General features: G+C 37.9%; 1 pseudogene; it reads right to left on the reverse strand.

Annotated features, from left to right (window-relative positions):
- Positions 1 to 10,820: 10,820 nt before the first annotated feature.
- The window catches only part of LOC101442783 (U3 small nucleolar RNA-associated protein 18 homolog pseudogene), a 129,011-nt pseudogene continuing 126,068 nt past the window's right edge, over positions 10,821 to 13,763 (reverse strand).

Raw genomic sequence — 13,763 nt, forward strand, 5'->3', positions numbered from 1 at the left:
GTTCTGTAGCCCCCTATCCCCAGATTCCTTGATCTCTAGATAATGATTGTCTTGTGGTCATAATAACCTTGTGACTTACCCCCATTTTGTACCCACCACCATCCGGACCTGCTCCTAAATGTTTATTAATGAAGGAGACTCAGCCATCCCCACCCCAATTATTCATTAGCATAAATTGTTAAACCTGGATACTCTAAAACTATCAGGATGACTGCAGTCCTGGAAGGCAGATTTTGGGCCATTAGGTCACTGACCACCTTTGTGATGCTAGCAAATAAACTCTTTCTCTCTTTGAAACCCGGGTGCCTCAAGAATTGGGTAATGAAGTACACCAGGCAGAAGAACCTGTGTTTTGTTCGGTGTCAACCTCCAGGTCCTACTGCAGGGATTCTTATTTTACTTATCTAGGGTGGGCCCCAGGTATTGGCATTTTTAAGAGAACCCAAATTAATTCTATTGTGTAGCCAAAGTCAAGAACCACTGATTTACAGGGTTTCCGTATCTTTCCCCACCCTACCACAATAATAGTAATGATGGGTTTTCTGAAGCCAAGTACAACCTCCTGCTTATTTCTTCTCATTCTAAGAGAAGACATAAGCACACAGTAAGTGCTCTATAAAATGCTCTTGAATGAATGAATGAGTGAGTGAGTGAATCGCCAGTGGTACAGGCTTGTAAATTTGTTAGCTGGTATTAATGAGTGACCAAGTGGCAAGAGCAGTGACTTAGGAGTCAGAGAAGATGGATTTTTGTTCTGATTCACTTGCAAGCTTGATGGGCTCTCATGGTTAAATCATTTAGCTACTCCAAGCCTCAGTTTCCCCATGTATACAATGAGGACTGGACAATGCCTAAGAACTTTTATAGCTCTAACATTGTTATTCTATGAGTCTATGAAAACCCATGGCACTAATAGCTATAATTCTGCCACCCTCGTAAAATGACATGTACACAGGGAAAGGGAGTTTAATGAATCTTGTAAAAAGCACTTTCTGGAACTAGTGAAGCTATTTTCATAATGGAGAAGATTTAATGGAGTTAGCTTGTAAAGAAGCAATTTAGTAGCTTCTGGTCCATTTGGAGCTGTGTCCAGGCTAAGCAGAAAGAAGGGAGAGGGGAACAAGTAATCTCAGAGCACCCACCACTTTCAGAGATTGTGCATGGGCAGAGCATTTAGAAAAGCATCCGTCAAGTAGAAAGGACACAATAAGTGTAGAGAAAACACAATAAGTGATTTGTTAACAACAAAAGAAAATCCGAATAAAATCCCATGAGTTTAGTACCGTTTATCCCCATATTCAAATTGCAGAAACTGAAGCTCAGGGAAGTCATATAAATTTGCCCAAGCTGATGAGCTTGAGCTGATAAACGGCAAGCCTGGGATTTCAGCCAGTGCACCTGATTGCAGAGTCTGTTTTCTTGTTCCTATTCCTCCTTGTTGTATTGAGATCCCTAACATGGCTGGAGCTGCTTGCACACTCCCTACTGCTATGCTCATTCTGGCAGTCTATGCTGGGGCTTTGCTCACTCCAACAGCCTGCCCTAGGTACTGCTGCTCATCAGCTTCCCCCTCTGGCCCCTTTTCAAGTGTTCTTTACCTTGAAAGTGTGGTGGTTTTTCAGTTTTTATAGATGAAGCTGCATTCAGACATGCACCTCTAGCTTTTAGCACAGCGAAAACCCCTACATAAGTACAATTGTTTCCTTATGCATAAAACCATAAGGGTCTTTGGAAAGGAGAAGCTTGTTTTGGAAAACCTAACTCTATCCTTCATAGACTCCAGGCCCCAGAGGGTGCTCAGCACATTTGGGCAAGGCCTGTGCATATGTGCTTTGAAAAGCTTCCTAGACAATATTAATATCATTCCCTGGTTAAGACCCTCAGATTCTAGTTCAAAATCCTCCCTGCACAGTTGGCAAGATTGAATCAAAGGAATTATAAATTTGCCCAAGGTTGCACCAGAGGAACTTGGATCAAGGTCCCCTGATTCCAGCTGCATAGCTCTTTTCCCCGCCTGCCAGGACAAAGACTATTTAGGTGTGGGGGATGCCACTGGGTATTCCAAGGTCAGTGTCACAGCTAAGTTGACTTTAGGAGACACTCTGCTGCCTGGTGCCCCTCTGTTCCTTTTTGAGATACCATTTTGGGGTAATGAGGAAAGTTCTCTCACAAGCAGACAATATATTATCACAGTTAAGAATGCGGAATCTGGAGTGATACCAACTAGTCTTAAATCCTGGCTCATCCCCTCCTAGGTGTATGGTGTTGGGAAAATTTCTTAATCTCTCTGATCCTCAGTCAAAATGGGTGTAAAATGGTATAATAATGGTTGTTGTGACAATTAAATGAGATCATACATATAAAAGTAGTTTGAATAATGTCCACCAGTATTGAATATTCAATTAACCTTAGCTATTATTATTACATATTCATTATATAATGCACATAAACTGAGCCTTTATCTCATGGCTCCTTGAGTTTCAGAAAATGTTTACCCATTCCCATCTCTGCTGTCTGTGAAAGCATGTATGTCTGGTTGTACAAGAAATTCAAAGCAGCAGAGCTCTAACTTTCTTAGGGAGGACCATAGCTTTCTGCCACTCAATCTTGGTCAGAAGCTCAGTTGAAAAGAACAAATCCTTAAATGGGAGAACTGCTTGGAGTAGATATGATCCATCCACTCTTTCAATATTCTGAAACACATCCCTGGATTCATTCATGTCAGCAGAGACCTAGGCAAACAGATATAATTATATTTGCCCAAATTATGCTTTGGCTTAATACTATACCAGCTCACTGTCACAACTAGAGATGGTGTTAGGGAACTTAGTCAACAGACCAGCAATACTACTGTTTATGTGGATGCCAGAAAAATTCCTGGCATAAATCTCTGCAAGAATCATTATACTTCCGTGGTATGACTGATGATTCTACTTCATGAACACTGGCTTTTAAAGCACACAGATTCTCACTTCCTAATGGCTTCTATGCCCTTGAAGACAATTTTGTGGCCATCTTCCAGTAGAGGTGTAGAATATCATGGTCTTCAATTTTAGTTCAGACCTAGAACACTTTGTCTCTGTACTTTTTTCCCTATCATCTTTCATTCATTTTTTTGATTTAAGCTACCAAGTCATATTTTAGGCATTCTTGCTACTTTTCTGTATTTAGTATCTACAAATGTAAGAGAGGAAGGAAGGAGGAGGGAGGGAATAAAGATCAATAAATATCACAGAGGGCTTTCTCATTAACTCAAAACAAGGCCCAGTGATATTACATAAGATTTACCCCCCAAGTCCAACTCCCACAAAACAAATATGAATTTTTAAAATGCTCATGGTATCAGGGTTCTCTAGAAAAATAGAACTGACAGAAGATATCTAACTATTCTGAGATTTTATAAAAATTGTCTCATATGACTGTGGGATGTACGAGTCCAAATTCCATATGGCAGGTTACAAGCTGGGAACTCTAATGAGGTTTTTTTCCAATGAATTCTCCAGGACAAACTGGTTTGCTGAAGGAGAGATGGAAATTCTCTCTTCTGACTGCTGAAATGATCACTTCTCCTTTTAAAACCTTCAACTGATAGGATAAGACATTTCTCCTTGTTGAGGGTAGTCTTATCAGTTGATTATAGATGTCTTGAGCTATAGATGCAATCAATGTATTGATAATTAAAGTCCAAAAAATGTCCTCACATTAACAGCCAGCACTTGCTAGACCAAACAACTGGGCACTGTAACATGGTCAAGTTGACACATGAACCTAACCATCATACTCATATAGGCATTATCATTTTTAAAAAGTCAAGAGTCATAAATACACTAGTTAGGCACATATTGAGTCACTTCAGACTCATTGGACAGACTTAGTTCATGGTGCATTTTCCTTCCTAGGCAGTAATGGTCTCTGAAGACCATAAAGTAAGAGTTGTCCACAATTGTGGTGATTCTTTTCAAGTGTCTAGAGCTTTCTATGCTTTCCAATTTCTGTGATGAATGGAGGTTTGAGGAGGAGATAACTTAGCACAACCCACATTTCATTGAATTTTATCTGTTTAATGTTGCTTATGCTCAGAGCTATTTTGATAATAAAATCAGAAGCATGGTGTGTCTTCCCAAATCAATAGTTTAGTATCTTGGTTCCAGATACTCCTACCATTAATCTTGGTCTGCTTATAAAACTATGGGTCATGCTTGGTGTAGCAAGTAAATAAGCATGCTTTTCAATTGGTTTAGGCTCAGAAAGATAGACATTATTTTTAGATGTGCTTTATTTTAAGGAGGTAAATAGCATCATCAACTACTTATATAAATCTTTTGTGCTCAGAAATATAATTGCCGTGCCATTCTTCAAAAACACTTGTAGCTGGGCTTTATGGTGTGTTCACTTTATACTGACATGACAAGTTTAAATTTAAATAGATCAGCTATAGACCTATACCTCAATTGACTTGGTCTTCACCTTTCAGATTTTCACCTGTACAATTGAAATCTAACCTTTCAATGGAATTCTCTTGGCTATGCTTCAGAACTTATCAATATGTAGTGAATTCTGTAAATGGTCATAAATGTTAACTGTTAATTTCCGTATTACCATGATAATCTTCAATTTAGCAACCTAGCAAGTAAATTGCTTCTTTAAAAGCTAGGTGCATGAAATCATATTTGTTACAAAAATGGCTTGTCTCATTTCCAGGAAGTGATTTTTTATAGCGTTCATCAGACTCTTTCCCAGAGTATAAGTAATTTTAGAAGGGATGTAGCAAAGAATGTTAGAGCAGGAAGGGGTCTTAGATTTCATTTAGTCTAACCCCTTCTTTTTACAAATCAGGAATGAGAGGGCAAGAAAGGGGAAAGTTTGCATAAGATTGCCCAGCTTAAGAGAACAGAAGCACCTGTTTGTGTGTGTCTGTGGGTGTGGAGGGAGAGGGAGAAGGACAGAGTGAGATTAAATTATCACTTCCTTCTATACTCAGTGGCAGGCCTTTCATCTGAGCAGTTAGTGATTTGATAACTTAATGATTCAATGACATATATCCAAATCTATTTGGCTGTAACCAAAGTCAGCAACTATTGAAATGGGCGGGTAATGCCTTCATGCTACTCACATTTGTTTTTATATCAATATCAGCACTGATTCAGAGCAATAAGTATGGATTGCAATTAAGAACACGGAAAATCCAAAGATCTGTAAGGGTCAAGGGAGCAAAGAACCTAAGGAAAACCCTCACTGAAATATTTGCTTTTTCAGACATTTTTCTGTAATAGAGTAGAATTTATATTACCATGAACTGTTTTCACTATTTAGCAAAGTAAATGCCTTAAAGATCCAAACCAGCAATTAATCTTCTTAAGAACAAAATAACCATCTGAAATTTGCTTTTATTAGGAAGAATATTCCATCTATGCATTCTCTGTCTCTCATACTTCCTTGTAACCTAGTGTGTTTTAGAGCAATTCCGATGTATCCATTTGCATGGGTGAGAGAGTCTAAGGATCTTTTAGCTGGCTTGCATGTTCTACTCATCTGCTCTTTCACTCTGAGTCATCAGCAGGGCTGAGCAAATGCTTATGAAGATCCCTGCCAGCCCAGGGCAGGCTGAGGTATGAGTATGGCTAAGGAAGGCGTGAGTAAGAACAAAAGGGGGAAACGTTGACTTTGAAAGGAGAGTGAGAAATAAAAGTAAAGAGAGAAAAGAAAGAGGGGATTAATAAAGGGCATCAGATGCAAGGTGATGATATAACTACAAAAAGCTAAAACTCCCTGGACTCGTCTGCTATGAGCTTTTTAGTTATTTTTATTTATATTTCTTGCATTTCCATAGTTTCTCAAAGAACTTTTTAAGAAAAATAAATGTTAGCTATTAAAACAAATTATTTTGCAAGTATGAAAGAGGCACTTTTAATGCTATGAAAACACCACATTAACCCATAATATACCAAAAGCCTACCTGATTTTATGCATGTTTCTAAGGTGAACTTCCACATGACTCTGTGGAATTTAGATCATGAGAAGTATGGAGTTTTTAAGTGTGTCAGATGTTTTAAGAGAGGATCTGTGCTGTTGGAATTTTATTTACCTTAAACTAATAATTATTGCTTTAGCAAAAAAAAAAAAAAAGGTATCAACCCTCAAGTGACAACCATTTAAGGATGTTATATCTCAAGTAACACCGTTAAGTGGGTTTTGTATTCCTGCCTCCCAACAAAAAACAATTATGTCAGGTCATTTTTCCTGACACTTTTGGTATTTTCTCAGTAAGCGGAATTGTCTTGAATAGGGCCTTAATGGAACTTTTCTCTAGCACTCAATTTTGCAACCTAGTTTCAGATGGTGTCCTGCAATCATCTGGTCTTGATTCTGAAATAAGCTACTGTAGCACTTCCATTACTTGTGGCCTTCACATCTGTTTCTTGAGTCCTCCACAGTCCCTTTAAGAAGTTGTGAATCTTAAAGAACATCCCCTACACTCCCTGGACACAAGCATGACCCCAGTGTCATTTCTCAGGCTCTTCTGGTATAATGTGTTCTTATTCCCTGGAGGAGAATAATTAAAATTGAGACTACTAGAAACTTGCCTCAAGTTAGACTTCTCTCAGTTAGCATCCTCCTTATAATTACATGTACTCCCAGGTTAGAGACCTTCGTTGCTGAGGGGCTGGGGAATTGATGGGTGGGGTGGGTGGAGTGGAAGCTTTCCCAAAGCAAAGAACAGCATGACTCTGAGTCATCTGCTATTTGATTGCTTAATGGAGTTCAATGGATGGCATCTAACCTTTAGGAATAGTTATTCCTCTGCTTTGTTTTTGTCTGTAGAAAGTATTAGTCATTGTCCCTGATTTGGTAGGTCAGCCCCTTGAAATTCTGCTTCTGAAAAAATAGCCAATTTGCCTGTATTCTGCTCTGACCCACTGGGTCATGTCCAGATGACAGCCTTGATAATGGATCTATCCATTGCTGAGCTGCCATGGCACATGGGGCAGAGCCAGTCCCACTGAGGGACTTGACGTAGAGTTTCTGTTTATCAGCCCTGTCATTCAATCATTTCCTATTTACTCAGCCTTATATGAAATCCTTGCATTTTTAAAATGAAAAATCCCACTAGCACAGAAGGCTAGGAGTGTTATGAAGCTAATAAAACAGATCTCCAACAAAACTAACTGGGAAAGAGAGAGAAATTAACATAAGAAATATAAAACTAATTAATTCCTGTCTTGACATAGTTAAGGATTGTTTAGATTAGATGCAGCAAAAAGGGAGGTATCTGGATTTTTGAAAATAATATAATAAGCCTGCATACGAATAGGCAATTTAAACAAACATGACAGAATGAGGGCATTATGATTTAGATACTTTGAGCCTACTTGGAACGACAAATTTAGTGGAATTTGAAAAATGGCCTGAAGATTTCACAGTGCGCGTCATATGGAAAAGACATAGGGGACAACTGGCTTAAGGAACTAAGAGTGAAGCAATAGCTATGAAACTGTACCCAGTAAATACCTATAATGCTCTCTCTTATGAGTCTGCTCCTCATTTTCCCAGATAGGGAGAAGCCTTTTGAATTTCAGTTCACCAGAATGGCAGAAAATGCCACAGTTTTTGAGGTACCCTGTAATATTAAATCAGGAGACTAGAATATTATTGAAACCAGATTTTTATAGACTTATTTCCATTACAGCTTAGAGTTCTCTACGTTGTACAAAAGTGGAGCAGGGCGTTTTGTGTTATGTTCATTATAGTGACTGCCCTATATAAACATTATTTTAATTTGGACACAAGAGGGAGCAAATATCTGGGTGCCAAATCCAGGCACTTGAAAAAGAGGCACTCACTCTTTTATGTTGCTAGAGATATTGTTTCAAAGATGAATGCAAAATAGTGATTTTTCCAATTGATCTGAAGGATAAGGTGTGAATTTTCAGGGTTACTAACATCCTTTGAGCCATCTTTGGGTTGTAACTCAGTCACTACTGGGGAATAACCCCAAACTGAGTGCTTTGTAGGTCTGGTATCAGTATCCTTCTCTCCGCATCATAGATGCAGCCTGACACAGCTGGTTAGACATCTTATCTCTTACTTACACATTCCATAAAAATGAGATCACTTTTTGGGAAGTGTCGGGGACTGAACCTAGGATCTCATACATGGGAAGCAGGTGCTCAACCACTGAGTTACCTCTGTTCCCCAATGAGTGTTGTATTTTAAAAATATATATATTTTTTATATATATATTTAAAGATATATAGATCATACAAAATGTTACCTTAAAAAAGTTAAGAGGACCCCTTATATCCCCACTCCCCCCTCACCCCCAGTGTTGGTTTTTTGTTTGTTGGTTTTTTGTTTTCAGGAAGTACCGGGGATCAAACCCATGACCTTGTATATGGGAAGCAGGTACTCAACCACCTGAGCTACATCCGCTCCCCTCAGATCACTTTTACCATAGGAAAAAAGATCACAGAGTAGATAGAGAACTTTTGGCAAAATGGAGTTAGGATAATGTTGCTCCATATAGTGAAGGAGTGTCAAAGCAGTTGTGAGACTTTAGCAGTTATCAGTGAAATGAGCCCTTGTTTCCTACTCACAGAATCCAGACCTTAGCAGTTCTTCATTCTTCATTCTGTGTACTTAAATTAATGTTCAATGCAGTCACAAAAATGTTGGACTTGCACAACATAGTGCAAGCCCCTCATTTTTCAGATTACAAAATTACATATTAGATGAGCTAAGACTACCATGTAACAGATTTAAGTCTGATTTTTCTCAGAATCATCTATGCAGGATGTTTTCCAAAGGAAAATAAATTTAGAAGGCTCTTGAGAAGCTCCAAGCTGCATGTTGTGTGTGTGTGCTTCTTTTAGTTTTTAAAAAACAGATAGTAATGCACGAAACTGGCTGCAAAAACATAAAACCATACAGAAATATCTAGAGTAAATCCTTATTCCACTCCCCAAAAATAGACCACATAACCATCTTAGTCTACCTTTCCTGTATGTTAATACAAATATACCCAAATTGTGTGTGTGTAAAAAACCATATTTATTGTGTTGAAATGAGTTTTAAAAAAGCATAGAAAAGGGAACTTCTTCAATTTATAAATAAAATGCATGCCAAAAGAAAGCTAGGAACATGAAAATATAAGTTGAGGCCAATTATGATCTATTTTCATTTAGATAAAGTGGAGAGGTTGAGGGTTTTAGTAAAGTTTTCTTTTGTTTGCTTTCAAAGATTAGTTAAATAATATGTGTTTATTATGGAATAATAGAAAATGCAGATTATCAATATTGGAATAAGGAATAAAATCATCCCTGATCTACAAGTCAGAGATAATACCCTTTTAGATGTCTGTATCTATATCTTTCTGTGGACATGCAAATACATGTAGTAAAGTAGTAAAGTATTACTTGAAGTATTATTAGAGATAGCTCCTTAAGCACTTGGTGATGAGAAAAATGAGCCCCCAGATTTGTGACTGGAAGGAAGAAATGAAATAAAATACATAACTAAATACTCCTGAAAAAAAAAGAAAGGACAGGTAGAGAGGAAAAAATAAGATTAGAGCAGCCTGGCAGGAGGATGGCCCCTGTGAGGGAAGAAACCATGAGGAATTCCCTGTGATAGTATAGAAGGATGTCAGATTCCCCTGCCCTTGCATTCTCCCTTGCATTCCCCCAAGTCTTCAACTACACATCTACAATACTTTGGGCAAGAATGCAAGCCCCAGGAAAGCAGGGCCTTCCTCAATCACAATAAACTCAATGCCTGTAACAGTATTTCTTGAACAGATAAAGAAAGGGCTTGAGAGACAAAGAGGTGAAAAGAAGCAGGAACTCAGAACAAGAAGTAACCATGAGAACATACATTGTCAGAAATGTACAGAAATATCAGGTGGACACTGGAGTTTCCATGGGACGTACGATAGAAGAGCTATACATATTCTTCAAATCTCCAATGCTAAAGTTACTTTGACACCAAAATAAATATTTCTTTTTCTCTTTTTATCTATAATTTAAAAAAATGTAAATGATGATCATGTTATGCAATAAATATTGTAACGTGCTTTTTTACTTAGAAATAAATGTGGATTTTCATTATTTTGAATGGCCTTGTATTTATTTCTCTTCCCTTCCCCGCTCCCCCCCCCATAGTTACTTGCTCTCTGTGTCCATTTGCTGTGTGTTCTTCTGTGTCTGCTTGGATTCTTGTCAGCAGCACTGAGAATCTGTGTCTCTTTTTGTTGTGTCATCTTGTTGCATCAGCTCTCCGTGTGTGCAACACCACTCCGGGGCAGGCTGCACTTTTTTCATGCTGGGCGGCTCTCTTTATGGGGCACAGTCCTTGGGCATGGGGCCTCCCCTACATGGGGGACACCCCTGCATGGCACGGCACTCCTTGCACACATCAGCACTGCATGTGGGCCAGCTTATCACACTGGTCAGGAGGTCATGAGTTTGAACCCTGGACTTCCCATATGATAGGCAGACACTATCCGTTGGGCCCAATTTGCTTTTCATGGTCTTGTATTTAAAGGATATAAACAATTCATTTAAACTTTTGTTAGTTTTCAACCTTACTATGAAAAACAGTGCTGGACTGAACATTCTTTTATTTCAAACAAAAGTGGCCATAAGTTTATAAAGACATTTCTGTTAAATAAACACACCTGGCTCAGTAAATCACCCTCCATCTATTATCACACATTCAGGAAAGTTTCTGAATAGTTGTATCAGAATGGGGTTCTCTTTTGGCTCAACTGGATTTCAAATACTCTAGAAGTCTGAGTAATGGTGAAGCCTTGCCCTTCTTGTTACCTAAGGCAAAAATCCACTTCTGGGAGATAAATCCCTGATATGAACAAGAGAAATATTCTTCTTTTTAGGTACTGGAAAGTTTGAAAATACCATTCAGGAAGAAAGGTAAACCAATCTGACTGCTTCTTTCTTTCTTTTCTGAAGCAATTGCCACGATTTCTAAAGTAGGATTGAAGGTCAGAGAAATAACACCTGTAACCAAGTTCATTATCGCTTTTATTGGATTTGGGTTTGCTTCTTGAAAACAAGAATCCTGCTAGTATATGTTTACCACTCTACAATTAGAACAACAAGCCACATACTGTACATTCCTAGATGTGGCACTATTCAATCCATATAAACTATCTTCATCTACAAATCTGTTAAGGCACTTCTTGGATTTCAAATCACAATGTTAAACTTCATCATCTCCTGAAGAGGCATGTATCTTCTTACTATCTGAAGAAAATATGGATGCTGCAACCCATTAATTTTCTGCTACCAATCAGTTCCTCAGTTTTCACCAATAGCAAATGAAAATTAGCAGCAATGCCATTTATATGATTTATATGCAGGAAGGAACCATCTGGGAAGATTTGGAAGCTCTTCACTATCTTTTCTTTCATACTTCTTAGTTGATGCACAGGAATGAACTTTCCAGCCAACATAACATGGACATAAAGGACTTTGCTGTGGGTACTTGCATTTAAATTTCTTCTCCACTAGCACTAAAACGAGCCTTAAAATTTGGAAACTTTTCCAAATTAATGCTCCAAATTTTAGGATTTATTTTTCCATCAACCTGAAACAGTAATATAGCATTATCTAATCTAGCAACCATCACAATTTGTGCAGAAGGGTGGAACCACATGGATATTATCTGAGAAGTAGTAGGACATTCAACATTGGCATGTTGGTAGTTCTGCATCCTCAAGATGCCAACTGGAAGAGAAGTTGATGTGGATGAGACATTTCCATTTCTTTGCAACAAATCATCTTCATGCTCTTCACTTTCATAATCTAAAGGCGTTCTGTATTTTCTCATCTCTGCTAAGGCAGGTACTCTTCACAAGGCATGCTGAAATTCTTCTTTAAATCTTTTTTGTAGGTCTTCTTTTAAAAGTTTTCTTTCACTAGCATTTTCATCTTATCTTTCCAAAAGCTACTGTTCATCATATCAACCACCCCCTCATCTTCATCTTCTTCATCCACCCAAACTGGCTTCTTTTGAGATGGAAAATGATCTTTTGCTTCATTCTCCACTTCTGAGTCACCATAGTCTTCATATATATATCAACCCATGGGCCCTGCAGATGCCACAGCAGTGTGTTCTCCTTGTCCTTGAGTTCACTGGATAGCAGCTGCTCCTCCAAACACTGCTCAACCACCAGTTCATCCTCCTCCAGGGCCAGGGGTTCCTGCTGCTGGAGCCACCTCTCGTCCTCTGCTTGGATGAAGGGGTAGCCTTTTTATTTATTTATTTTTTTTACTTCAGCGTAATCACATATTTGTGCATTCAACACTTCAATCATTCTTAGAGCACTTTCATTATTCCAAAAATAATAATAAGCAAAAAACAAACAAAACTCATTATCTCTCAATCCCTCTATACTTCCTCTGCCATACACAGCTGCTATTCTTTTTCCTTTGCTGTAATATATTCTGTAAAAACTGTCTAATAAATGTAATATCACCAATATTTGCATTTTACAAGAGGTTTTACTGGCATGTACTGTCCCATGTTTCAGTTTTTGGCTTTTCTTTTAGTAATATGCATGGCCTTAGACTTTCCCTTTCAACCACTGTCATACCCATATAATAGCATTGCTAGTTATAAACACCATGATATGCTTTTGCCATTTCTATTATTTCCAAAGATTTATAAACAACATTTGTTTGTAAATGTTGAGTAAACCTCAACTTTCTGTTCTCTAACATCATTCTATTTTCTGGTGACTTATATTCTAATTATTAACTCGACGAGTTTACACAATATATCTAATTCATAATAGTGCAATCATACAGTATCGGTCCTTTTGTGTCTGGCTTGCTTCACTCAACATAATGTCCTCCAGGTTCATCCATGTTGTCATATGCTTCACGACTTTAAATCTTCTTATGACTGCATAATATTCCATTCCTGTATATACACCATAATTTGTTTATCCATTCATCAGTTGACGGACACCTGGGTTGTTTCCAGTTTTTGGCAATCATGAATAATGCCACTATGAACATTGGTGTGTAGATGTCTGCTCGTTTCACTGCTCTCAGTTCTTCTGGATCTGTACCTAGTAATAGCATTGTCAGGTCACATGGCAGAACTATATTTAACTTTTTTAGGAACTGCCAAACAATCCTCCAGAGTGGCTGTACCATTCTACATTCCCATCAACAGTGAATAAGCATTCCTATCTCTTCACATCCTCTCCAACATTTACATGTTTTGGATTTTTTAATAGAGGCCATCTAAAAGGTGTGAAATAATATTGCATTGTAGTTTTGATTTTCATTTTCTTAATTGGTAGTGATGTCGCACATTTTTCATGTGTTTCTTTACCATTTGGATTTCTTTTGACAATTGTTTTTTCAAGTGTTTTCCCATTTTTTAATCAAGTTTTTTGCCTTTTTATTGTTGAGTTGTATGATCTCTTTTATATCATGGATATTAAACCCTTATCAGCTATGTGATTGCCAAATATTTTTTCCCATCGGGTTGGCTGTCTTTTCACCATTTTGACCAAGTCCTTTGAGGTGCAAAAGTGTTTAAATTTGAGGAGGTCCCATTTATCTACTTTTTCTTTTGTTGGTCGTGCTTTGGGTATAAGGTTAAGAAACTATTGCCTACCACACGATCTTGAAGATCCTACACTTTCTTCTAGGAGTTTTATGGTTGTTGCTTTTATATTTAGGTCTTTGATACATTTTGAGTTAATTTTTGTATATGGTGTGAGATAGGGGTCT

The sequence above is a fragment of the Dasypus novemcinctus genome, chromosome X (assembly GCF_030445035.2).
Source record: "Dasypus novemcinctus isolate mDasNov1 chromosome X, mDasNov1.1.hap2, whole genome shotgun sequence".
In the NCBI taxonomy this organism is placed as follows: domain Eukaryota; kingdom Metazoa; phylum Chordata; class Mammalia; order Cingulata; family Dasypodidae; genus Dasypus; species Dasypus novemcinctus.